Source organism: Macrobrachium rosenbergii, chromosome 53 (genome assembly GCF_040412425.1).
Source record: "Macrobrachium rosenbergii isolate ZJJX-2024 chromosome 53, ASM4041242v1, whole genome shotgun sequence".
Taxonomy (NCBI): domain Eukaryota; kingdom Metazoa; phylum Arthropoda; class Malacostraca; order Decapoda; family Palaemonidae; genus Macrobrachium; species Macrobrachium rosenbergii.
Window position 1 is genome coordinate 52433814 of NC_089793.1, and position 25394 is coordinate 52459207.

The window sequence follows — 25394 nt, forward strand, 5'->3', positions numbered from 1 at the left end:
GCATGAGGGAATGGAAGACAGCGAGAGTGAGTTGCATCTGCAGTGTTTGAGTGTTGTAGAGATGAAGAGCTATGAAAGGAAGAAGGAAGAAAGCCTTGAAGAGAGAACATCTGAGTTGCTGGAAGTGGAAGATGATAGTAAGGAGGTAAGTGAAGGGTGTTTGGTTGATGGAAGAGACAAGTGTCAGTGTGTACACAAGAGGGGGGGAATACAATGGTTGTGGGAGTAGACATCAGTGGAAGACAGTACTGTGGTTGACATGGGAGAGCAAATATTGCTGGTGAACACGTGTGATAATGATGTTAAGAGTGTGAATTGGATGTTAAAAGAAAAGCAGTGAATGTGTCAGTAAGAGGTATTGCAGGATGATCAGTTGGATGGGAGGAAGTGTTGTGGTACTAGGAGAGGAGCAAATGCCGTATTGCTTTTTGTTTGGGATGGATTTTTTGAGGAAGAATGGATTGGTAGTGAATACTGGAAAAGGAGTTCTGTTGTTCTGTTGAATGATAAGGTTGTGATAAGGAAAATTCAAAGTGAGGCGGTAAGTATGGCCAGGTTTGTGGGAAAGACTGATAGGAGTCTGAGTGAAGAGGAGGATATTGTGGAGTTGGATAAGAGTGAGAATGAATTGCTAACAACGGAGGATGCTGAGGAGATGCAGCGGAAGTGTCTGATAGTCAGTGAATTAAAGAAGTGTATTAGAGAGGGAGTACCTTGGGAAGATGGCCTTTGTTGTTAAGTAAATGGATGTGGTTTGCTGAGAGATTTGTGTTGTGTGAAGGAGTGGTGTATTTTGCAAGAGAGAAAATGGGAGAGTTGGTGTATGTTCCAGTGTTCTCAATTGAGTGGAGCAGTGGGGATGTGTGTGTTGGTCCATGAGAAAATAGACACTTGGGGAAGTTTAACTTAATCTTGTGAATGAAAGAGCGAATATTTTCACCATATATGAGGAAAATCTGTATGGATGTGGTAGTTATGTGTGAAGAATGTCAGAAGGGAAAATATTAGAGGGTGTAAGCTAGCCCACCTGTTTTGAAGCCGAGTATAAAAGAACCGTTTGAGTTAGTTGCGACTGATTGTGTAACTTTGCTGGTAACTGCAAGAGGAAATGTAGGAGTGGCTGTTATGGTAGATCATAAGAGTAAGTTTGTAAGTTGTGCAGCGGTGAAGAATAAAACTAGTGAGAATGTTGCAAGAATGGTCAGTATGGTCTTGTTGCCTGCTTGTGTGAGGAGATCGGTAAGAATGTTGAGTGATAATGGACCGGACTTTGTTGGTAGACCGTTTGAGCAAATGTTGAGAGTGGGGTATCAAGCATATAATAACAACTCTAATCATGCCGAGTGTGAATGGGTTGGCAGAACAAACTATAAGGACTCTGAGTGAATGTTACTAATGTTGACTGATATAGAGAATGAATGGGATTTGTTGTTAGAAAGACTGGTAGCGATGTATAATGGGTCAGTACATTAAAGTACTGGGATGCCTCAGAGTGAATATGTGAAGAATTATGAGAGGTACGTGAGAGCAAGGTTGGATTTCAATGAAGAAGAGCAGGATGTGTGGAGGCAGGTGAATGAAAGGTTTGAGGAGTTTCAGTGGGTGATAAGATGTTGAAGGAAGTGGTTGAGAAAGATTGACAGTGAGTATGATGTGTGAGAAGTATGAAGGTCCGTTTGTCATGAAAATGGTGTGGTCAAATGGACTGAGTTGTGTGTTACAAGACAGGAATGAAGAAGGAAACGTAAAGGTAATATCAGCACATTATAATCAGCTGAGAAGATGGTGAGAACCACCAAATTACATAATGGAGCATCCCATTAGGAGGTTTTTAAAGGAGAAGGAAAGGAGAGTGAAGAAATAGAAGATATAAATTGGGGAGATAAACAGCTAGTGTTGATGGAACCTAAGAGGTCTAAAAGGAGAAGTAGAAAGAGTAAGGGTACGTTTGCTGGGTTGTTTGGAGAGAGTATGCGTAATGGGTTTGATTTTGAGGGTTTGAGGAAGTCAGTAAACGTGAGGAGTGCAAATACCCTTGCGGTGTTGTTTGGTGGCAGTGCAAATGAGGGTGTAATTGATTTTGAGGGATTTGAGTGGGATGTGGAAGGAGTGAACTTGGTGAGTACAGTGCAGGGAATGTGGACAAGGATACGCAATATTTGGATGGACTGGAAACAACACTGGGTCATGAGAAAGACAGTACGCACACAGTGTGTGTGTGTTTCCACTGATTTAAAGTGTTGAAAGACTGAGTGCAAGTGGGAAAGAATTAGCATACTAAGGAGTGTGAGTGGGGAAGTTTTGGATAACATGAGTCGGAATGTAGCAGAAATAAATGAGAGTATGGAAGAGATGATAAAATCCACGTCAGGTGTTAGTGAGAGTGGAGCAAATGCAGTCTCCAAAGTTTGAACGAGGTTGGTGTGAATGGTTCGGCACCAAGGCTGGAAGAGTCTAGTGCGGTTGGAGTAGAAGTACGTGAAGAAGAGGTGGTGAATGCAAGGCCATGGACCCGAAGTCAAGGTCCAGTTCCAGAGTATGAATGGGTAGTGAGAAAGGGGTTTTGAGAGAGGAAAAAAAAGGAAATGAGATTTCCTTTATTTAGTAAAGGGATGTGTGGTGGTAGAATGGAATGTCGGGTTTGTAAGAAGAGGCTTGTCTCTTTGGAACCACTGTGTATTCATTTATGCTCTATTGTTTTTCATTATGTTTGGTTTAGTGTTTTGTGAAGTATTTGACCACATGAGTACTTATGTTTGTTTTATCTCTTTTTTACTTGGTTTGCTTGAGCTGTTGGGACTAAATAAGTGCGCTCCCCTTCACCTGAAATGTTAGAGCCCTAATCTGTAATAGGATACTTCCTCGGCAGAAGCTATACGGGAGTAGATATCTACTGACAGGAACTGTGGTGAAAAGTCTGTGTTGGCACTGTTGTTGGCCTACCTTGTGGCTGTAGCATCTGGTGGAACATACTATGGTCCACTAGCTGATGCAGTTGGCTTTCTTCTGAGGATTAGGGAGCCCCCACCATAATACAGTCAACAGTTAAAATCTGCTGCAAATAGTTAACATCCCCAGGCCCATACAAATGCTTTTAACTACCTATCTTGAAAGTTCAAATACCAAATGCATACCTTACACCAGCATCCTACATCAAATATACCTTGAACTATTATTCTATTACTGTATTAATCTTTGAAATTACATTATTATTAATATCATTTCTAAGCCATCTTAAACATTTTACCACTAAAAATATATACGTGAGTACTTCTAACCCTTCCAGCCAGTAACAGAGAGAGAGAGAGAGAGAGAGAGAGAGAGAGAGAGAGAGAGAGAGAGAGAGAGAGAGAGAGAGAGAGAGAGAGAGAGTATATCTTGCTATCAACCACTCTTCTCTTCTATCTATCTATTGAGAAAGAGAGAGAGAGAGAGAGAGAGAGAATTATTGTTTTTATTAATGTTATTATTGAATCTTCTTAAACTTAATAGTAATATCTGATAATTAGTATGTAAATCATTATTTTATCATAAAATGTACATGTAGGTACAGCACAGTATTTAGCCACAAAAATAATATGAAAATACAGAATATTGCTCTATGAACAAATCTGTGAATGGGTGAGTTTTCCTGCGAGTAATTTATAGATAGGTCCCACAAAAAATTTTGTGAATCGCCGAGTCCGCGAGTTGTGAGAACACGAATCCGGGGGGTTTACCGTATCAGTGTTTACAGTGTAAGAGAACTTCCCAGGATAGAGGAAAGTTAGACAGGCATAAGTTATTTTTTCCAAATTAACTGCTGTTGATTTGATCCTGAACAACCTACTGTAATTTGGACTACATTTGCAGTGGTTGTGTACTTCTTTTCATGAAGCTATTTGCAATTATGTAGTTTTGCAATCTTTAAATGAACTGTTGAGTTTTTTGTGGTTTTGAGCTCAATGTGTTTTGTTAGAATAGTGAAATGAAGAGTGAATTTATGTAAAAGACATATTGTTGTAGAAGTGTGTGTCAATATTTTGCACCAAATTACTAATTTCATATCTTCTGTATAAACATTGTTTGGTTGATGATTGTTTGGTTGATACTGTATGCAGCTGGAGTATTTTTTTTTTATTTACTGTAGTATTAAGATTGAAGGTAGGATAAGTTGTGAAGAATTACAGTCAAGTTCCCTTTCTGATGGTTAAGGTAATAAATTAGGTTAAGGAAAGTCAGAGTTTTATTTAGTAACCTCTAAATTTGTACCAATTACCCTGCACCAATTGTGTAAATGAAAAAAAGCACCTACAATTGGAGCGAAGCAAACTCTCCCGTCTAGAGCCCAGTGTTCACCTACTCCAAACCCCCTCGATCAGCATGGACCATGGCAAGCCCACCAAACTTTGGGTTCCTTCTTCAGTCCCCAAAAAACTTGAACGCGTGACAGACGATCCACAGATGCAGCCATGGCCCCGTCCCCAAGATCATTGTGCCGACGGATCAGTGCTATGATCTCTGAAAGGTCCCCTGTATCTCTGGGGTGTCCGAATCCTGAAGGAGAGCACCCTCAGGTCCTTCCAGAACACGGTCCTCCCGATCTACTCTCCATGCAGGAGGGAGAACCTCGGCAGAACCCCAGGATCAGTTCTCAACAACTTGGACATACGTCCGAGTTGATCCAAGGCCTGAACCCAGAACGTAAGCCTTCGTGGTGGGGCTATGTTGGGATGTGGCATCCTAATCGGAGTCCTTCCTACCTGACTCAAGCCTCCCAGTATAACCCCAAGAGGTTGAGGGGATAGGTGAGAGGGATCAAATACTCTTTCCTGCCCTGTCGGAGGATGAAAGCCATGGTTGATCACCAACCCATGGTGGCGAAGGCTGCATGGGTCTAGGAGAGCGCCCTCACGCCTGTGGATGTGGCAGGGTGCTGTCCTGAGGAGAGCACATGGGTTCACGTGAACGTGTGTGGAGGCTGTGGCCAGGTGAGAGGACTAATTCACGGGAAGGGGGGCTGACCGGGGGAGAGCAATCACGTACTCCCAGGCGTGAACTCAGGCTGTCCTCACCAGGGAGATGAAAAGAAGACTGTGTGGGGGATCTCCTCAAAGCTTCTCTGGGTGCTTGGACCCTCAAGTCAGAAACACCTGGACAGGACCCTGGCCAAGTGCTTGAGCAAGCACTGGCAGGGGGTGAAGAAGCATCTGCATGCTTAGTCACCTTCTCTCTACTGCCTGAACCAGACCGTGGAGTTGACTCCCCAGTGCTGGAGGAGGTGACCTAGGTTTCAAGGAACCCCCAGTACCCGGAGTGATTTGGCCCTGCTTGGAGGTCCGAGCACTTGAAGCTCCCGAATCACATACAGAATGATCATCATTAGCTTCCTCTACCAGAGTGTCTGAAGACACGGACAGAAGCACTACACCAGCCCTGGAAGGTAACTTCCTGGAACTGGTTTTGAGTGCGCTGGTCAGTGCAACTCGCATACTCGAAGTTCCTGAGTCACGGGGTCCCAGCGAGACCCGCGGCACAGCCCCTGAGTCCAGAGACTGGGGAAAGTCAACGAGAGATCTCTCTGCTGCCTCCGTGGAGGTAGGCAGCCCCTGGAAGCCCCATGATGGGACTTCTTCAAGGGGGAGAACAACCTTCTTCCCATACTTGTGGGCTTTGGAAGGAGAAGGTGAGGAGGTGGCAGCAGACGATACCTTATGGCTCCTCTTCTTGAACTTCTTCCAAGACATCTTCAGGAGCACTTGAAGCTGGTCCCCGATGGAGGAGGGATCAGCAGGAACAGCATCAGGCACAGCAGAAGGAAGGGTTACCATAGGGTAAACCTGAGCAAGAGAATGTGGAGAGGTATGGTCAACGACAGCAGGTAGTCCAAGGCAGAGCATGCATTGTTATACAGGTTGTTATCTTGGCAAAGGCAGTCATCATAACCATTGTAGTGGTGGTGATTACAGTAGCATGAGTCACAGGGGCATCACATGGGCACAAGAAGATCCCAAGTAACTCAAAAGGCCTTGCACAGAAGGAACTCCTGAGAAGATCAGGGAGAGCCACCTCTCCCAGGGTTCAGTCTCACCTGAAGAGGCAAAAGTCGGGTTGGGGTCAACAGTCTCCTCCCGCTCCAAAGGGGATACCTTCCCCTCAGAGCAGATGGAGACTACCAAGCAGAGGTTGTCCTGATCACCCGGCCCCCAACGCCGACTTCCACTTGACGAAGCAAGTGAAGATGATGAAGGGGAGAGCACTCCTGTAGGAGTGACAGCAAGGTGGGGAAACTTTGCAGGAGGAAGGAAAGAGGAAGAAGGGTCGACAACCGATGGTATCGTTGGAGGAGTGTTACCCCCGGACGACACCTTGGAAGTCTTCTTATATTTCCTCCTCTGCAAAAACTTTACCCACTGCACTGGCGACCATAGACGACACTCATCACAGAGTTCTGGTTACAGTCATGCCCCCCGCAACTAGTACAGAGGACATGAAGGTCAACATCAACGGGAGAGCGGTAATGGGTACATGGTTTAGAAGTGGTGCTGGGGCATAAACGCTGGGCACTGCCCTTCCACACAGGCTGGGATGATTCGTGGGTTTGCATTGCAAAAGAATATAAAACATACAAAAACAATCACTGCAATATTTCTCCAAAGAGAAGTAATCCCTCAGAAGTCCCGCAGGACCTCTGAAGGGAACCTCCTCCTTGCCTCTCTAGGTGTTCAAACTCTCAGGACAGAGACAACTGGCTGGGAACCTGACCAAGCACTGTTTCGTAACTGACCAAGCACTCAAAACTCAGTACTGGCAGGAAGAACTGAGACACTTGAATGTCTTGGTTCTTTCTCTCACCTGTGCCTGAACAGAGACAGTGAGAGGTCTGTCCAACATCAGTTTGGGATGCACGAGACTCCGAGGATTCTCAAGTACTCAGTGTGACTTGACAAAGTCAAGCACCCGACACCAGTCTAGAAGCAGAACTCCTAGAATGGTGATGGGAGCACAACCGAAGTCTGCGGGCCCGTGACTCCCGAAACGCAAGACCCTGGGGTAAGTGATTCAGTTCCCAAGCCCATAGGCCATGAAGAATCGACAAGAGATCCCACTGCCTCCCCGTGAAGGGAGGCAGCCCCTTAGAAGCCCCATGGCAGGACTTCTTAGGGGAGGGAGAGGCACCCTTCCTCTTCTTGGGCTGCTGTTTCGAACAGTTTCGGAGTGAGCCTCAAAAGACAAAGGGAAGAAGGCAGCAGAAGATGGAGTTGAAGATCAAGTTGAAGACAACTACATCTCACAGGACTTCTTCCTCGATCTCTTCTCCAACATCTTCTACAGGACGGTGGTCAGGAAACAAAGGAATCACCAGGGCAGCTAAATCAGGACGTGCAACGGAAGCGGTCCACGCAACAGGAACACCAGGAGAAGCAACAGGAGCGACCAGGGCAGCTGAGGCAGGAGGCATGACAGGAGTAGCCTGGCTGGCAGGAGCTTCAGGAACGTCAGCAGCGGCAACAGGGGCAACCAGGCAGCTGGGGCAGGAGGCACAGCAGGAGCTGCCCAGTGACTGGTTGCCAGGGCAACAGGAGCAATCAAAACTGGAGACACAGGAGGAGTAAATGGGACCACAGGACCTATACATGGAAATCGTGGTCACAAAGTTTCTCCCCAAACAATTAGTAATCCCAAAGAAAGCAAAGATGATTAGTTTCCCTCTGCCCACAGTGAGGTGGCAAAGAGCAACACTAGCACAATTCAGAATAGGGATACAGTCACGCCCCTGTACAAGCAGAGAGCATGAGGTCCAATAAAAGGGAAGCGAAAAATTTTCCAACGGTGCCCGCAACCTTCCTCCAAAGTTTCATCCCAGTGAGGTGGCAAAGAGCAACACTACAACCCCACAACACACACGCTGGGATGACAGCTGTCACCCCTACAACACACACGCTGGGGATGACAGCCTACGCAAGGCTATCAAAAATTGTGGGTATGCATATTAACAAATATCAAACACTCACAATCTATAGGCAAAAAGATAAAAAAAAAGATCCCACTGGGAAAAAAGAGCTTAACGACAGTCAGGCAAAGAGTTCCAAAAACAAGTTTGCAATGCACGACGACCAAAAACAAACTGGACTGTTTACATCCGGGCAGGCAGGTATTCCCACCTACCAGACGGTAGTTACTGCCTAACCACCTTGTCCAAGAGTTCAACAGCTGTTTCCAGCTTCGCCGTAAGTAATTCCTAATGTAAAGGACCGATGGTTTGTATATCATGTAGGAACAAGTCGTCTTTAACATTTGTGCCCTTAAAAATATATAAATACACCCTTCCAGCAAAAAACAGAGAGAGAGAGAGAGAGAGAGAGAGAGAGAGAGTTCTCTTTAATCTCTTGAGGAATGTTAATCCATTTAACAAAAATTTATTGTTTATTATTTGTCTTTAATTTTGACTGTACATTTTTATTAAACAGTTAATGTTAATAATTTGAAAATCAAATTAGTATTGTAAATCATTATTTTATCATAAAATGTATATGTAGACACAGTATAGTATTTAGTCAATTATTGAATCTTAAAAACTTAATAATATAATACAGAATACTATTGTAAATCTTTATTTGAAAAAATGTATATGTAGATACAGCTGAGTTTTAGTCAAAAATAATTTGAAAATAGAATAGGTTCATAAAAAATCTGAATGGTTGAGTTTCCCAAAAATAATTTGTAGATAGGTCCGCGAAAATGTGAGAACACAAATATTGGGGGTTTACTGTAAGTCCTTGGGTTTGCATCATATCAGTGTAAGCAAAACAACTAAGTCATAGGTTTGCATTATGTCAGAATATAAGCAAAACAACAACTACACTCATGTATCACAAATATTCACAAACAAAAACAAAAGGCTGTTAAGTCAAACGGTTCAGTTGGGCAGAGGTGACGTCTATCTCCGCTTGCAGCTGAAGGTAAAGTGAATGCGTACCGACTGGGTGGACTGGACTCCCACCCTACCGTTGGTACCTAACCACCCTTACCACCTTGTTTAAAAGTTAAACGGCCAGTTCCAGCGCATGCTGAAAGTAATCTTCTATACGTAAAGATCGAAGGTTTGTATTTGTGTAGGAACAATAGGCAGTTATAAGCGTTTTTTGAGGGGGTAACAAGTAATCACGAATTTTACCTATTTGCAAGTGGTTGTGGTCCCTATTCCATCCCCTGCCCCAAATATTGTGGGCTACTGTATACTAGTAACCTTCACGAGCAGAGGGCCCAGCTTAGTTGCCCAAAAGTGTCACAGCAGAGTTGGTAACATAAGGAAACAAGAGTGAGGGGAGGAGTATTACCTGCTGATAGAGACTTTGTGTTCTTCCTCTTCTTGGCAGTCACAAGGAATATCCTCAGCACAAACAGCCCATGCAAAAGGAACAAATTGTTTAGTACCAATGATGCAACACTTGTGGGTGAAGTAAAGTCTCCACCTTTAAGAAATGAAGCTGCCCTCAGCCTCAATCGGGATCAGGTAATGGTGTAGTCAGTGGGGTATGAGGCTGAACTCCAATCAAATGAAAACACTATTGATTAACAGATCTCATACTGATTTCCCACCCCATCCTCCCCTTCAGGTGGACGGAACTTTGCTGAACTAGTCTGATGCTTCAACTATTGTAGGTGTAACCTTTGCCTCACATCTAACTTTTGAGAAGCATCTAATGAAAGTTTCAGCAAATGCCGTAAAAAGTTAGGTATTGTTGGCAAGGCCTCATATATTTATAACAGTGATACAATCAATGCAACCTGTTTTAGGTCATTTGTACTCCCTTTACTAGAATACTGCTCTGCAGTGTGGATGTCTGCTTCTGCCAGAGATTTACCTCTTTTAGATAGAGTGGTTCGTGGTGGTGGGTTTGTTTCCAGCAGTAGTTGTTATGACTTGGACTATCGACGGATGGTCTCTTGTTTGTCACTTTTTCGTAAGTTGTATTTCAACAGAGATCTTGCACATAAGCAACTGATCCCTGAGCCCCTTTCCTGCCGAGAGCAACCGCTTCGCTGAACAGCAGCACCAATATGTAGTAAATGTGCATTGCTGTCAAACTTCTCGGTTCCAGAGGTCCTTTATTCCTCACACTGTCATGCAATTGGAACTCAAAAGTTCAAGCGAAGGTGCAATGCATTGCTACCCCAATACTATTCTCCTTGCATTTCAATCATTTTTGATCTATTTGTTAATTTATTCATTATTTTTTTTAATAAGTGAGTGGGATCCCTTCTTCCTGTATGTCCCTTTATCTCCTCTTACTTTCTAATGAACCATATTCTTTGGAAGCTTGAGTTTCAAGTCAGTGGCCCCTGTGGGCTTGCTCCATATGAATAGGTTTCATCTTCTGAATAATAATAATAATAGAATCAACATACATGGGTGATATAAAGCAGCCACATACTCACAAACACTCTCTCATGTCCACAACATGCCTTCATCATACACAAATGAAAAAATACAACTCAGTTGGAGATTTCTCGACTTGACACAAGCCGAAAGGAAAGGTCTGCAGACCATAGTATTATGATTCAAAGACTTTAATTTCTTGCTATAGATACTCACATAAAACAGATGAAGGTTTTTACCCTTGTGGGAACAAATGACTTTTGTTTTTTCAATTCTGATGCCAAGAGAGCTAAGCCTAAACAGTTAGAAAGTTCCTAACCTCCAGAGTTATACTTTAAACCATACATGAACGACAGTACTCATCAACATACAAGTAATCTTATAAATACTTACAGAAAAATAAAATGGACAGTGGTCCTAAAAGGTTCCCAACAAGACCAAGATATACACTTCCTTTCTGACGATTACTTCAACTTGACTTTCCTGGGACCTCTGACCAAGTCTTCATTCAGTGAGGCACAAATTATCTGCAAGATAAAGAAACTGATCATTATAAATATACAGGAAGTGTATTAGGCTTACATTAGTACACGTATACAGACATTAATGTTTTCCTCAGTAACAATCAATATGCAATGTCCTAAAGACTAAAGCAAGCATACTGTATACAGTAAATCCCCGGTATTTGTGGGGGATAGGTACCACAGCCCCTCCCCTCCCCAACTAAAAACCTTACAGGCAGTCCCAGGTTACTGGCGGGGTTCTGTTTCTGAGGGTGTGATGATAACCGAAAATCGGAGACCTGCACACTAGAGCTCTTGTATCACAATACCTCGGTGAGGTACATGATGCAGCCCCCAAGTCCGGAGACTGGGGTGAGCCAACGAGGGATCCCTCTGCTTCCCCTGTGGGACCCGGACAGTGGTTGCTCCCATGCCAGATAGACAACTTGAGAGTTGTAGTACTGTTAGTACAGCTAGCGAGAGATCCCGTAGCCTTCTTGTGGAAGAAGGTTGGCTGTCAGAAGCCCTATGGACTTCTACGGTTGGGAGAGGCACCCTTCTTCTTCCTCTGCTTGGTAGCTTTGGAAGAAGAAGGGGAGGAGATGACAGCACACAATGAAGATGAAGGAGAAGACGACGAATTCTCTGATTCCACTATCTGCCCGACTGTTCCTGTACAGGAACGTGGGCAAGGGCTGACCCAGGAATGGGGTTGTGAAAAAAAAAACTTTTTTTTATTTCGTGTTTTTATCCAGGAAAAAAGCATTTTTTTTTCTTAGATCCAATTTCTCCATTTTTGAAGACATTACTTACTGTTTCTATAGACTTATGATGTTATTTAAGACTCACACCTTCCTTCCAGATTACAGGAATTAGAGGAATCATTGAAATAAGGATATTTCTTTGCAGTCCATTTTAATATGATTTTTCTCTTCTTTTATTGCTGTATATATATTGAGGCAGAACAATTTTCTTTTACGGGATTGGCTAAGTATAGCCCGAGCAGTTACACTACACTGCCACCAACCCTAACAAAACATCACACAGACAATGATTATTGCGTTCTTTTATTATCATTCTGGGGGCAAAAACATTTTGCAACCTACCATAGGCTACCATAGCTTGCTGGTAGCCTATGATTTATTAGTTTTCATCAAAGGAAACCCTTGTACCACCACCAAAAATATGGCATGCAGTAGCCATGCACATATAGGCTAGTTCTTTTGTTCACTTGCCAGGAAAAAACTTCATCATAATATTTACCGACATTAGTAATCAAAAGAAATAAGAAAATAGTAAAGTTTAAAGGCAATTGTCACTGCCAAGTAAACACTGATCACTGTCCTATTTTTTCGTTGTTTAAAATGTCTAGTCTTCATTTCACTTATAGCATGCCTTATATATTCATCTATCACAAAATCAAAACACTATATAATAAACATGGCATGCTGTCATACCTCTGAATCTGATACATGTATGATATAAGTTTCAGTTGAACATGTTGGATACTGAATACATACAGTATATGTCTTGTATCATACATACTTTTAAGGAACTGCTGCCAATCACACAGTTTTCATACCTCTCTTCCTGTTCAAATGCACTGAAATTGCAATAACTGACCCCAGTACCTCATGGTTTCAAGATAAGATTGAAAAGTAACAATAAAACATGTTTGATAATTGAAAATTTCAACGTTCAAATGTGAAATATTGAAATTCTAATTATATAAATGTAGTTATGTACCCAAAACACTCATAATCTCATAATCTCAAGTGGGTGATGGTTGAGATACCATTAGTTTTCCTTAATTTTCCTAGTTTTTATTTTTAACACCAATAGATTTTTCTTTCCAGTGTTAAATTGCCTTGTTACCCAACTTTTGTGCATAATAAAAGCACAGTAAGGCATTTTTTTGTAGTTTTGGGAGCAATAGAATGTGAATACATGTTTAAAAATAAAAAAAAATTTAAATTTGGCCTGTTTTTAGGCTGTGTTTTTTCCTCAGAAGAATCACAATTTTTTTATTTACGTTAGGAAGACTCACTTGTTGGAGGGAGGAATCTGAGCGAGTCTGAACTGACTGGAGTTCGCAACACCTGGGCTACTCCTCCTGGCTGAGAGAGCAAAGAGGAGTACCGTGCCTCTGACATATTGATCAGCGTATAGGAACTGCGAGATCAACTGTAAGACTTCTGGACCTTTTTGAATGAGGAATCTTAATTCATGTGAAAAAAGGCTGGGAAGAATCTAGAGTCCGAGGCAGTAAGGCAAAACCCAGAAAAGGGTTTGTCTTATTGCCAGGGTCTCTTTCCTCCCCTTGCTAGAGGAAGGAGCAAGATTGCTTCTATGATTCTAGAAAAGAAAAATAAAACGGGTGCTCGATGTGTAAGCTTACCGCATCAGATGCCAGTTCCAGCAAGTGTCGGTTCGAGTCCCATTCTCTGCCCGAAGGAAGAGAAACAGGGGGATGAGGGAGGAGGAGGGGGAGAGGCCAGTCACTCTCGTAATCCCTCTCACTTCCAGAACCGTACACCTCAGGCGAGATGCTACCTGTCCTCTTATAGGAGCTGGGTAAGAAAACACAACTTGTTGAGCAGCCACCACAGGTCCAAGGAAAGGGGGTTCCAAGGACTAGCTGGCAAAAACCCGAAGGTAGAAAGACATAAATGTGGTCTGATGGGACCACATCTCTGCTTTCAGACCAAGGGATGGACCAAGCCATTGACTTTGTGAGCTCTTGGGTGAAGTGTATAGGAGTCATCAATGTCAGCTGCAGAGTTCGCCCTTCCAATTGTCTCATAGGCCAAAAAGAAAGACGTGTCCTTGGACACTTCATTCTTGGATGAGTTAGTACTAGCAAAAAGTCGTTGACATCCATTAGAGATGTCGAGACTTCTTCAGAAAATACCGCAGCACCCTAACAGGACAAAGCAGCGACTGACCTGAATCACTGACTACAAAGTCCAAGGGGGAGGGGATCATGAAGAATTCAAACCTGCCAACAGGTGCCAATGAGTACAGAGTTCCTTACGACATCCGAGACGGAGCCGAGCCACTGATCCCCATCCGTTGAATTTTCACAGCAAAGAAGGTCCATGATGATCATCTATCCTCTTCTCGTACTCCGGAGCAAGACGAAGAGATGGTCTTGAGAGTCGGAACTCTGCATGATGACTCTCACAAGGGCACGTGCGGAGCACAAGACAGGAACCCTAAACAAGAGTCACATGCTGTCCAGAGACCTGAGGTCCCTGGGAAAACAAGACTGATTGAAGCTTCTCATCAGTAGCTAAATCTCAACTGATGAGAAAAGGGCTACTTTCAGGTGAAAGATTAGGTCGAATGTGGACCTAAGTCTTCACAACTGAACCGGAGAGAAGCAACTCTTGGCGAAAAAGATGAGGAAGTCCGCAATCTGCTGAAGAGCAGATCTGACCAGAGAAAAAAGTCACGCCAACGACACCAACCAGTTAAGAGGGCTCCAATCCCTGGGTACTGCTGCAGAGGATTGATAGGGATATCCGGCTATCTCCATTGCCACTCGACGAGAAGCCTACGCTTGCAAGAGAAGTCGGATAGTCTCTAGTCGTGAAGGCACAGGGATTGTACTGCCTGAGGAACCGCTTCACATGTCGCTGACACAGAAGGTGGGGTCAGGGAGGAACTCTTCTTGGTGCCTCAGAAGTAGAGCTAGCAAGTCGGGCAAAAGGCAAAGTCTTCCAGCATTCATCTAAATTCGGGGTAAACAACATTTTGCTGAACACCTTGTGAATTAGACAAATACGAAGGGAAGATGAAGACGTCGAGGTTGTCCCACTGTGTCAGCACGGATCACCATAGCAGTCCATGGGTCTGGTAAGATGAAGCAGAAGACCCGCAGACTTCTGCTGAGCCGGGAGGCGAACAGAAAAATAGGGAGCCCCAAGTCGAGCAACCTCTCTGTGAAGACAGCCTATGAGAGCTGAAAGTCAGCTCAGTGGTCTGGTTAAACTACTTTAATAACAATAATAATCTCTGTGAAGAATTGAGTGAAGGGAGCTCTCCATCCGCATCATTTGATGCTAGAGGCTGAGCTTGCCTGTCAATACATCCCACTGCCTGGAATGTATCTGGCTGACAGCTCAACAGAGTGCACCACAGTTCACTCGAGCACCTGCAAAGTCAACCAACATATGCCACTATTGTGGTGAGTACCTCAAAAACTGATCCTGAAACTCTCGGAGGGCCAACAAACTGCCCTGAGTTCCAGGATGTTAATGAGAAGGAACTTATCATCTCGGTCGTACACCTTGAAGACAAGAGTCTTAAAGGTGTGCACTTATTCCCCAGTCAGTGCATCTGAGAACAGAAGCATGTTGTGAGCAGAATAGGCAGACATATTCAGGGGTTCCTGTCGATCAAGCACCAGCCTAAATCCTCCCTTATCCTTCCAGAGAGGAAAGCATTAAGAACTGGAAGCAGATCTCCTTCATTCTCCATGAAGAGAATCAAGGGCAAAGCTGCCCCTGAGGGAACAGCTTCTACAGTGACGAAGTCGGGAACAAGGGAGAGGAGACGGAACCAAAGTTCAATGAAAGGTGGCTGAGACCCAGAGGAAAAAAAAGATACTTCTCCTGAAGAATAACCACTGCCAGGTCTTGGCTATGTTGCTGTCATATACTCCAATGACTTGACAGTCATTCCTTCACAAAGGCACCAGCAGGAGGAGAACACCGTTCCAAGCGTTCTCCCTTCCTCTCCTCCCTCTGCCCTCTTCCTGATGGAAAGAGGTTGAAACACACATATATGAACTTTCTAAGAAGAGAACGAGGAAGGCTGGGTGGGTCTGCAAGTGCCCTTGGAGCCTGAGACTTCTTAAGGGATGAGGAAGGGCTAGCCCGCCACTGTCCAGAGGACAAGGCAGTTGTTCAAGCGTGTTCCTTGACTACTGCAGTATCTACCTACTCTCTAGCAAAACAGGGAGGCAGAAGTGAGTGAAGGTCCTTTCCTGAGGGAATGTGATGCCTTGGGACTTACTAGACTGGAGATCAGAATCAGGACAGTGTCCCTCTTCTTAAAACCAGAATTGCCCACAGGTTGCTGTCTGGTACTGGGTAGGTGAACCCACCCCCCAACTGGAACAGTCTCTAGAAGGCAGAGACCTCTTCAAGAATGATCGCATCCAAGGAGGCATAGCATTGAAAAAGTGAAGGATCACAGATTCATCGAGAGACTACCTGAAGGGACACCATAGCGGTGTCCTCCAGGTTTGCTGTCTCTTGTTGTGAGAAAGGACACCCTTCGTGGCAAAGAGAAACAGTGAGAGATCCAAGTCCAGGTGAGGCAGAGTCAGGACAATCTGCTAGTTGGCATACAACCCTTTGAGGGAAGAAGAGTTGCTTCTCTTGAGGAAGAAGGGGGAAGAGTTTGATTGAGTGGCTCGACCTAAATGAACTTCTTGTCCAGGGAAAAGGCATTCATTTGGTCGAGAAGGCCCTTATAGCAAGCAAGGACCGTGGCAGCCCCAGCAAAACCCCTGCAAGGAGCAGTGAGGAGTATTCATAGGGGATGCTGTAGTCCTCTCCCTGAGATCATTGTGATGACCCGGTGTGAAGATCTCTGGGAAATGTCCTCCTGGGAGCAAGACCCTTCCTCAGATCTATTCCCCTTGGAGGGATAAGCTTGCCAGAACCCAGAAAACCATTTTCAAGTCCTCAGATGTATGGCGAGCTGATCCAGGAACCGAGCCTGAGATGAAGATCCTTGTAGCGGAACTCCGATAAGAAACAAAACTTGTTGGAGTCCTCTCTATCCAACTCACATCCCCTAGCAGCAACCAAAAGGGTTTGAGGGAAGAGAGGAGGAAAAATGCACTCTTACCTGTCCTACTAGAAGAACCAGCAGGAGAGACCAATTGCAGGCGATCATCAACCAGAGATGATGACAGCAGCGGGAAGGAAGGAGAGCGCTAACGCCACGGCAAAGCGCTAACCTGAAGAGAGCTAAAGTTCACTTGAGATGAGTCTCCCGGAAGGAGAACCTCGACAGCATTCAGCTCTCCGAGCTGAGTCTATCATGTAAATGTGATCAGGGGCTGGGCACGCAAGCCAAACTGCACGAGCTAAGGGACCTGAGCTGATATCGTGAAAACGATCAGGGCTGATTGAAGCAAGCTGAGCCAAGCAAGCCAAGCTAGTCTCAAAACACAACCAGGGGCTGGGCGAGCCAATCCAAACCAATCATGTAAACGCGATCGGTAGCTGGCCGAGCAAGCAGGGGTGAGCTGAGCAAGGAAAGCTCAGCTGTGAACTAGCGCTGTCCTCAGACAAGCTTTAATCTCCTCTGAGGATGAAGCTGTGGTAGGCTAAGTTTGGGTTTGCATGATGAAATTTGTTTTTATGTTTTTTGTATATTTTGTTTATGAATGTCACAACCAAGTATTAAATCTTTTTTTTTTTTTTTTTTTTTATTTGCATTTTGCTGAGTGTGTCAGGATAGTGTGGCTTGCTCCCCTTCAACCCAAGATGTAAGCCACTGCCCAACTTGTGGTGGTAGCATACAGAGAAAAATAAATAAAATTATACGAGAGGGCACTTACTGTGGTAGGGTTGTTGCAATTAGCTGAAGGGATAAGACAGAGAAGTGATAAGGAATGTAGAGAGCGTGAAGCTGCCATATTGCAGGAAAGAAAATAAAACACTTGGTCAGGCCACTCTTCTTCTGTTCCTCCATACATGACTCTAAACCCTAAAAGGTGCTGATCTCGACACATTTGCTGCGAAGAGAGTTTGATGAAATCCACAACTGGCTGATGTTAAGCAAGTTAACTCCCAATCTGAAGAAGTCTAAGAGACATACTGGTAATATTAAGACTGTAATAGCTTAAGTTACAGTTCTTTAGGTTAAGGTTATTTTGATAGAAGGGCGGGGGAAACTAAAGGATTAAGACTGAGTAGAATAAGGTTTGATGAACTATAGTGATAAGGTAGTTAAGTTTCTGTTCTGTAGATTAAGATTTATTAATCATATTAAGTTTTTTTGGTCATTGTAGTATTTAAGGAAATAAATTAGGTTAAGGAAAGTCAAGAGATTTTAGTAATCTCTAAATTTGTTCCCATCATTCTATCCAATTGTGCAGCTTGAAGAAGACCCTACAAAGCCCCTCAAAAGAAGGTTTAAAGGGGATTCTTGTCTGCTAACCCGAGTGCTTGAAACCAGGGGTCTGAGACACGAGTTTTGGGACTGACCGAGTGCACTCAAAGCGAAGCAGGCAGGAGGTGTCGAAACATCCAAATGTTTTGACACCTTCTCTCATCTTGTGCCTAAACCAGACCTGAGAGTGAACTCCCTAGTACTGGTTTGGGGAGTGCCGGAGATTCTTCAGAATCCCGGACACTCGATGACCCCCTAGTCAAGCGCTTGTGATCCCAAAGAATCCAAACTAGATATTCCAAGGAGTCCAAGTGCTCAACGAGACTCCCGAATCTCATAATAACTATCATCAGTGGTAAGCTCCTCTCGGCTTCCGAAGAAAACTGGGGAGGGACAGGTACAATCAGTCTTAGACGCAGACTTCTAAGAACTGGAATCGAGAGTGCGGTCTTGAAAGGTCGCGACACTCGAGGCCCCCTGAGACACAAGACCCAATGGTGAATGTGAATCGGTTCCCAACCCCAAGAGCCAGGAAGAGCCAAACATGAGAACACACTGTCTCTCCAAATAGAGGTAGTCCCTCAGAAGTCCTGCAGGACCTCTGAAGGGAACCTCCTCCTTGCCTCTCCAGGCACTCCGAACTCTTGGGATCGAGACAACAGTCTGGGAACTTGACCGAGCACTGTTTTGGAACTGATCGGACACTCAAAACAATACTGGCAGGAAGAACCAAGACACCTGCATATCTTTGTTCCTTCTCTCATCCTGTGCCTAAACCAGGATGGTGAGACGTCTCTCCGACACCGGATTGGGATGCAAGAGACTCTGAAGATTCTTGAGCACTCTGTGTGACTCGACAAAGTCAAGCACCCGACACAGCACCAGTCTAGAAGCAGAACCCCTAGAATGGTGATGGGAGCGCAAACCAAAGCCTGCACCCACGACTCCTGAAACGCCAGACCATGGGGTAAGCGATTCGGCTCCCGAGCCCGAAGGCCAGGAAGAGTCGACGAGAGATCCCACTGCCTCCCCGTGAAGGGAGGCAGCCCCTTAGAAGCCCCACAGCGCGGCTTCTTAGAGGAGGGAGAGACACTGTTCCTCTTCTTCAGCCGACGAGCCTCAGAGGAAGAAGGGGAGAAGGCAGCAGAAGACAAAGTCGAGAAGACAAAGTCGAAGATAAAGTCGAAGAAGATGACCACATCTCACAGGACTTCTTCCTTGATCTCTTCTCCGGCATCTCCTACAGGATGGTGGCCAGGAAACACAGGAACTGCCGGGGCAGCTAAATCAGGAAGCGCAATGCGAGTGGCCCAGAAATAGCTGTGCCGCCTTCCTTCCAGGGTTGCTGCTTCTTGCTGCAAAAGGGAGATACCTTCCACAGTAAGCTGCTGCAATGAGAGACCCGGGCTTAGATGCACCAAGTCCCGGTCAACCTGCTTAGGAGGCAATGCCTCTTCCAGGGCATGTAAAATCGCTTCTGTCGAGACAGAGGAGGGGGAAACAACTTGTCTGAGCGGTTCAGACGAAGTGAATTGTCTTGCCCGGACACAAGACCATTCACCTGATCGAGAACCCCTCAGCCATTGTGGACCACGGCAGCCCAACTGAAACCTTGGTTCCTTCTTCGGACCCCACAAGGATTTGAGGCGTCAAGGGCAATCCACAGATGAGGCCAGGTCCCTTCCCCAAGGTTGCTGTGCTGATGAATTATGCAATGACCTCTGCAAACGTCCTCTCTATCTTGGGGGGTGTCTGCATCCAGGGGAAGAGGACCCTTGAGTCCTTCCAGGGCGTGGTCCTCCTGATGTACTCTCCCGGCAGGAGGAAGAACTTTGGCAGACCCCTGGGATCCATCCTGGACTATGTTTACGTACAATCTGGTCGATCCGAGGACCGAGCCAGGAGCATAAGCCTTTGTAGTCGAACTCCGGGGAGACAACTCACCAGAGTTCCTCCTGTCTGACTTGCACCTCCTAGGGGAAGCCCAGGAGGTTGAGGGGACAAGCGAGGAGGATTAGGCACCCCCGCCAGTCCTACTGGCTGAACCAGTGGTAGCAGCAGGCCAAGAGTGGTCACCACCCCGCAGTGATGACAGCAACTTGAGTCGAGGAAAATGTTTTTGCCTCATTGAAGTGTTGTCCCGAGGAAAGCGGAGCGGTTTGTGTGAGCTGAGCCAGGTGTTCGACTCCACCGAGCCAGGCTGGCCAAGTGAATGAGACCGGGGACTGGGCGGAGTCGAGCGCATGGCAGGCTGATGAGAACTTGTACTGTTCTCTTGACAGGCCCCAGTCTTCTTCGTGGCCGGGAATTTGCGAGAAGACTGAACAGGGGACCTCTTCTCCGTCCTTACCTTACAGACCTTACAGTTCGTTCGGGTTGCCCCAGGTCCCTCAGTGTGAGGCACCTTTGATGTCTACCAGAGAATTGCTAACGCATCTTCGGTATATTTTGCATCTTCCAGTCTTAGATGGTCTGGGATGCAGCTTAGATATTTGTCGAGCTTATTCTTAAACACATCTCGCTCACTCCTGTTATGTTCCTCAGATGAGCTGGTAGCGCATTGAATAGACGCTGCATTATCGATGCTGGTGCGTGGTGGATTAATGTCCTGTGTGCTTTCCTTAGTTTTCCTGGTATAGTTTTTGGCACTATTAATCTACCTCTGCTTGCTCTTTTTGATATTTTTAGTTCCATGATGTTTTCGTAATTCCTTCTATCTGTTTCCATGCTTGAATTACCATGTGGCGTTCTCTTCTCCTTTCAAGACTATATAAATTTAAGAACTGTAGTCTTTCCCAGTAGTCAAGGTCCTTAACTTCTTCTATTCTAGCTGTAAATGACCTTTGTGCTCTCTATTTGTGCAATATCCTTTTGGTAGTGTGGGTACCATATTATATTGCAATATTCAAGTGGACTAAATGTCCGTTTTATAAAGCATAATCATGTGTTCAGCTTTTCTTGTTTGAAGTGCCGGAACAGCATTCCCATTTTTGCTTTGCATTTTGCCCACAGAATTGCTATTTGATCATTGCATAACATATTCCTATTCAACATCACACCAAGGTCTTTAACTGCTTCCTTGTTTGTGATTGTCTCATTATTAGGTCCTTTATATGCATATAGCATTCCTACTTTATCACCATAGGTGTTCGGACTCAAGAGGCCGAAGCACCTACCCAGGAACCTTGCTTGGCACGTGAAGAAGCCAGCAGGAAGAGCAGAGACACCTGCATGTCCCAGCTCTTTCTCTTGTCCTGTGCCTGAATCGGTATGGAGAGAGGTCTCTCTGGTGCTGGTCTGGGGTGCCTGAGTCCCCTTAGAGACCCAAGTACTGGGCGCGGCTCACGAACGAGCATCCGACACAGTGCCAGCCTTCGAAGCAGATTTCTTAGGCGTGGCAACAGCTGTGCAAACCGAGGTCTGCATGCCCTCGGCTCCCGAAACAGCAGACCCGGGGGTCAACGATTTGGTTCCCTGGCCCGAGGGCCAGGAAGAGCCAGCAAGAGATCCCACTGCCTCCCCTGTGGAGGGAGGCAGTCCCTTAGAAGTTCCAAGGCGGGATTTATTAAGGGGGGAGAGGCAGCCGCCTTCTTCTTCAACCGACGAGTCACGGAAGAAGGGGAAGAGGTAGCAAACGACAGCGACGACGAGGACACTTTGAGACCTCTTCTTCGACTTCTTCCTCGTTATCTTCTTCAGGATGGCAATCAGGTCTCCCACCCAGGAGGGGGTAGCAGAAGATATAGGAGCAGCCAGGGGGGGTCAGGGAAGCAGGAGCAACCCAAGCAGTGGAGACGTCAACAATCGGACCAGCAGCGACTGGGGCAGGTGCAGCAGCGCGGAAGCCAGGGAAGCCAGGAGTCAAGATATGGGTGGTCAGCACGGACAGAGCAGGAACAGGAGCCAGGCTGAGCAGAGAGCCAGGTAAGCAAGGAGCCAGGACCAGAGTGGGGTACGAGCGTAGGTCGGCAACAGCAGGAATAGCAGGCGCAGCAACCATGATGCAGGGCACAGATGAGGTTACCATACTGGAGGGGCCTGGCAGGGATAGTGGGGCCAGGAAGCCAGGTGGCAGCAGCACAGCATGGTGAGAGGCAGGCGCAGCTGATACTTGGATACCTAGGTGCGAGGCGACAGTCACTGGCAATTTAGCGAAGGAAGTCATGGTGACTGTAGACGTGGTGGGAGTGGCTGCGGCTGCTCGGCAGACCAGGAACAACACCCCAAACATGGTGAAGTACGTGAATACACACGCCCCTGCAAGAAGAGTAAATGGGGTGCGTGGGTCCATGTCAACATTAGATCGAAAGCTATTACACTTCTTGCTCCCAACCCCAGGGCACACATGCTGGGGGAAGACGGGCTTACGAGGTTTATCAAAGGCTTTCATACCAGCAAATAAGAAAACGATCCCACAGGGGAAAATCAGTTCGACGGAAGTCAGGGCAGAGAGCAAAGATATACGTCCACACCTGATGAGAGCTCAAAGTAAACTGGAATGTTTACATCCGGGCAGGCGGGAGTCCCGCCTCCAAAATGGTATATAGTTAACTGCCTAACTGCCTTGTTCAAAAGTTCAACGGCCGTTTCCAGCTTCGCTAAAAGTAATTCCTAATGTAAAGGACCAACAGTCTGTATATCGTGTTGGAACAAATACGGAATTACACTTTATAGAGTAGGTGGCTCTGAGACCAGAAGAGGGCACACTTTTATCTCATCATCCTGTCTTGAAAAATTCAACAACAACTCCTGTCAGAGCAGTTTTCAATGCAAGTAGTTGTAGCAGAGGTACCAAATCTCTAAATGATTGTCTGCATACTGGTCCGTCGCTCGTGTCCTTGCCGTATGATAAACTAATTGAATTTAGAACTAACCCCCTCACAACCATTGCTGACATCTGTAAGGCATTCCACCATATTCTTGTACACCCTAAACACAGGAAATATCTCAGATTTTTAGAGTATGTAGGAGACAATCTTGTGAGCTACCAGTTCAGCATAGTACCCTTCAGAGCCACATGTTCCCCCTATCTCTTGGAAGAGACTGGCACAGAACCAGTCTCAGAAGCAGCCTTCTCAGAGCTGGTTTTGAGGGCACAAACCTTGGATGCTCGCACACTTGAGGCTCCTAAGACGGGAGAACCCAGTGGGGTGTACGAAACAGTTCCCAGGTCTGAAGACTGAGGAGAGCCAGTGAGAGATCCCACTGCTTCCCCTGTGGAGGGAAGCAGCCACTTATAAGTCTCATGGTGGGCCTTCTTGGGCAGGAGAGGCAGCCGTCTTCTTCTTTGGCCAGCAAGCCTCAGAATCAGAAGGGGAGGAGGCAGCAAACGATGAAGTCAAAGACTGAGATGAAGACGACGACAACACCTTATGACCCCTCTTCTTGACTTCTTCTTCGACATCTTCAGGATGGCGGTCAGGTCTCCCATCCAGAAGGGAGCAGCAGGAACCACAGGAGCAGCCGGCGTAGCTGGGGCAGCAGCAGCAGCTGGAGCAGCAGAAACAGCAAGAGCAGCTGGGGCAACAGGTGCAGCAGGGAGCAATTGGAACCGTGAAGGCAGTAGGCAGAAAGGACAACGTGTACTGGGGAGCAGAGGCATGAGCGACAGTCTGGTCCACCACCGTTGGGGTCATCAGGATCAGGAAGTGCGTAGATACCGGCGTGGGAACCTTTGCGAACGCCGCCATGGTCGCTGATGTCGTAGAGGTAGTGACAGCAGCATGCATCACCACATGCAACTCCAGAGCACGCGATGCCTTCAAGTGCACCAGGATACCTTACACTGATGGGTTGCCTGAGAGACCCAAGGAAATCCACACCTGATGGAGCTCAGCCGCCTAAGGTCAGCCACCTGACCTGAAGAAGGAAACAAAGTCGGGTAAGCAGAGGGAGATCCATCTCGTTCCAAAGGAAAAATTTCCCCTCAGAGCGAGTGGAGGCCCCCAAGAAGAGATCGTCTTGATCGCCAACCACCACCACAACAATCTTCACCCGACAAAGCAAGTGAAGACGAAGAGGGAGAGATCGCTCCCAAAGGAGAAACAGCCATGAGAGGAAGTTTGGCTGAAGCAAGAAATGAAGAAGGGTTAGCAACCAAAGGTGCAGTCGGCAGCGTGTACCCCTCCGATGACACTTTCGAAGCTTTCCTCCTGTAAAATTCACCCACTGCACAGGAGACCAAGTAGATCCCAGGTTACAGTCATGCCCCTGCAACTGGTGCAGAGGACATGAGGGTCAACATGAATGGGAGGCTGGAAGTGTGTGCAACCCTTGCCATCAACACCAGGACACACAAATTGGGTGACAGCCTTTCATACAGGTCTAGATGATTCGTGGGTTTGCATATTATACAAATATATCAACCACACAAGCAGTTGTACACACAAAGGAAAACAGGAAAGATCCCATCGGGAAAAAAGCAAAAAGGCGATCGGGGCAGAGAGTCAGCAAACACGTCTGCATCATACGACGGCCGAAAGCAAACTGGAATGTTTACTTCCGGGCAGGCAGGACTCCCGCCTACTGGACAGCAGTTAACTGCCTAACCGCCTCGTTCAAAAGTTTAATGGCCGTTCCAGCTTCGCTGAAAGTAATTCCTTACGTAAAGGACCGAGGGTTTGTATATTGTGCAAGATGAAACTCAATTTTAACCCAATTTTTAACCAGCAAATTCAACTTTAATTATAGATTTAGGACAGAACTAAGCAATAGCTGCACATCAGGTATTACTTTGGAAATTGATTTTTCCTATAGCATTCTGGTGGCTTATCAAGAATTTACATTTATTTTTTGTCGGTCGACTGTAATTAACCTGTAATTAACCTCATAAGTTGTTTGCTGGCCATTCTGTCATGCTTTCGCGCATGCCCAATGTTATAGGGGAGCTTTGGGTAAGAAGTGGAGTTTCCTTCGCTGGGGGACGCTGCTCCCCGGCTAAGTAACACAACCTGATAGGTTAGGTTAGGGTGCGTTAGGTTGGTATAGTTCCTTTTATAATGGGTTTCCTAAAATCAATTTCCAAGGTACCCTAACACTCTGTGCAGAGTTGTAGCTTAGATTTACCAGATTTAACCTTAAACGTTATTTAAATAACGGAAATAACAGAGATAATGGTTTAAATAACGGTTAATTAACACTGGCACTCCTAACCTTAGGTGCCCAACTTAAAACCCCAAATTTAACACAAGCTTTAACTCACAAATTCAAATTTAACACTCATTTAACCTTTAGCGTTATTTAAAAAAAGAAAACGACTGAAGTAACGGCTGAAATAACCATTAAATAACGAATACGTAACATCAATCAAAACCTGTTAAGTCACGAGACCGAGAATGCATGATAAATTTAACCCTAATTAACCCAACACCTCCAGTTTAACCCAATATTTGACT

At 45.7% G+C, this 25394-nt stretch overlaps 1 protein-coding gene across 2 annotated transcripts in view; it reads right to left on the reverse strand.

Annotated features, from left to right (window-relative positions):
- LOC136834468 (zinc finger protein OZF-like) overlaps positions 1–25394 on the reverse strand; it is a 55738-nt gene that overhangs the window by 29987 nt on the left and 357 nt on the right. For both annotated transcript variants that reach the window (XM_067097073.1, XM_067097074.1), the window contains exon 2: positions 10757–10890. The gene's annotated coding sequence lies outside the window, so the exon portion shown is untranslated. The remainder of the gene's footprint in view (positions 1–10756; positions 10891–25394) is intronic.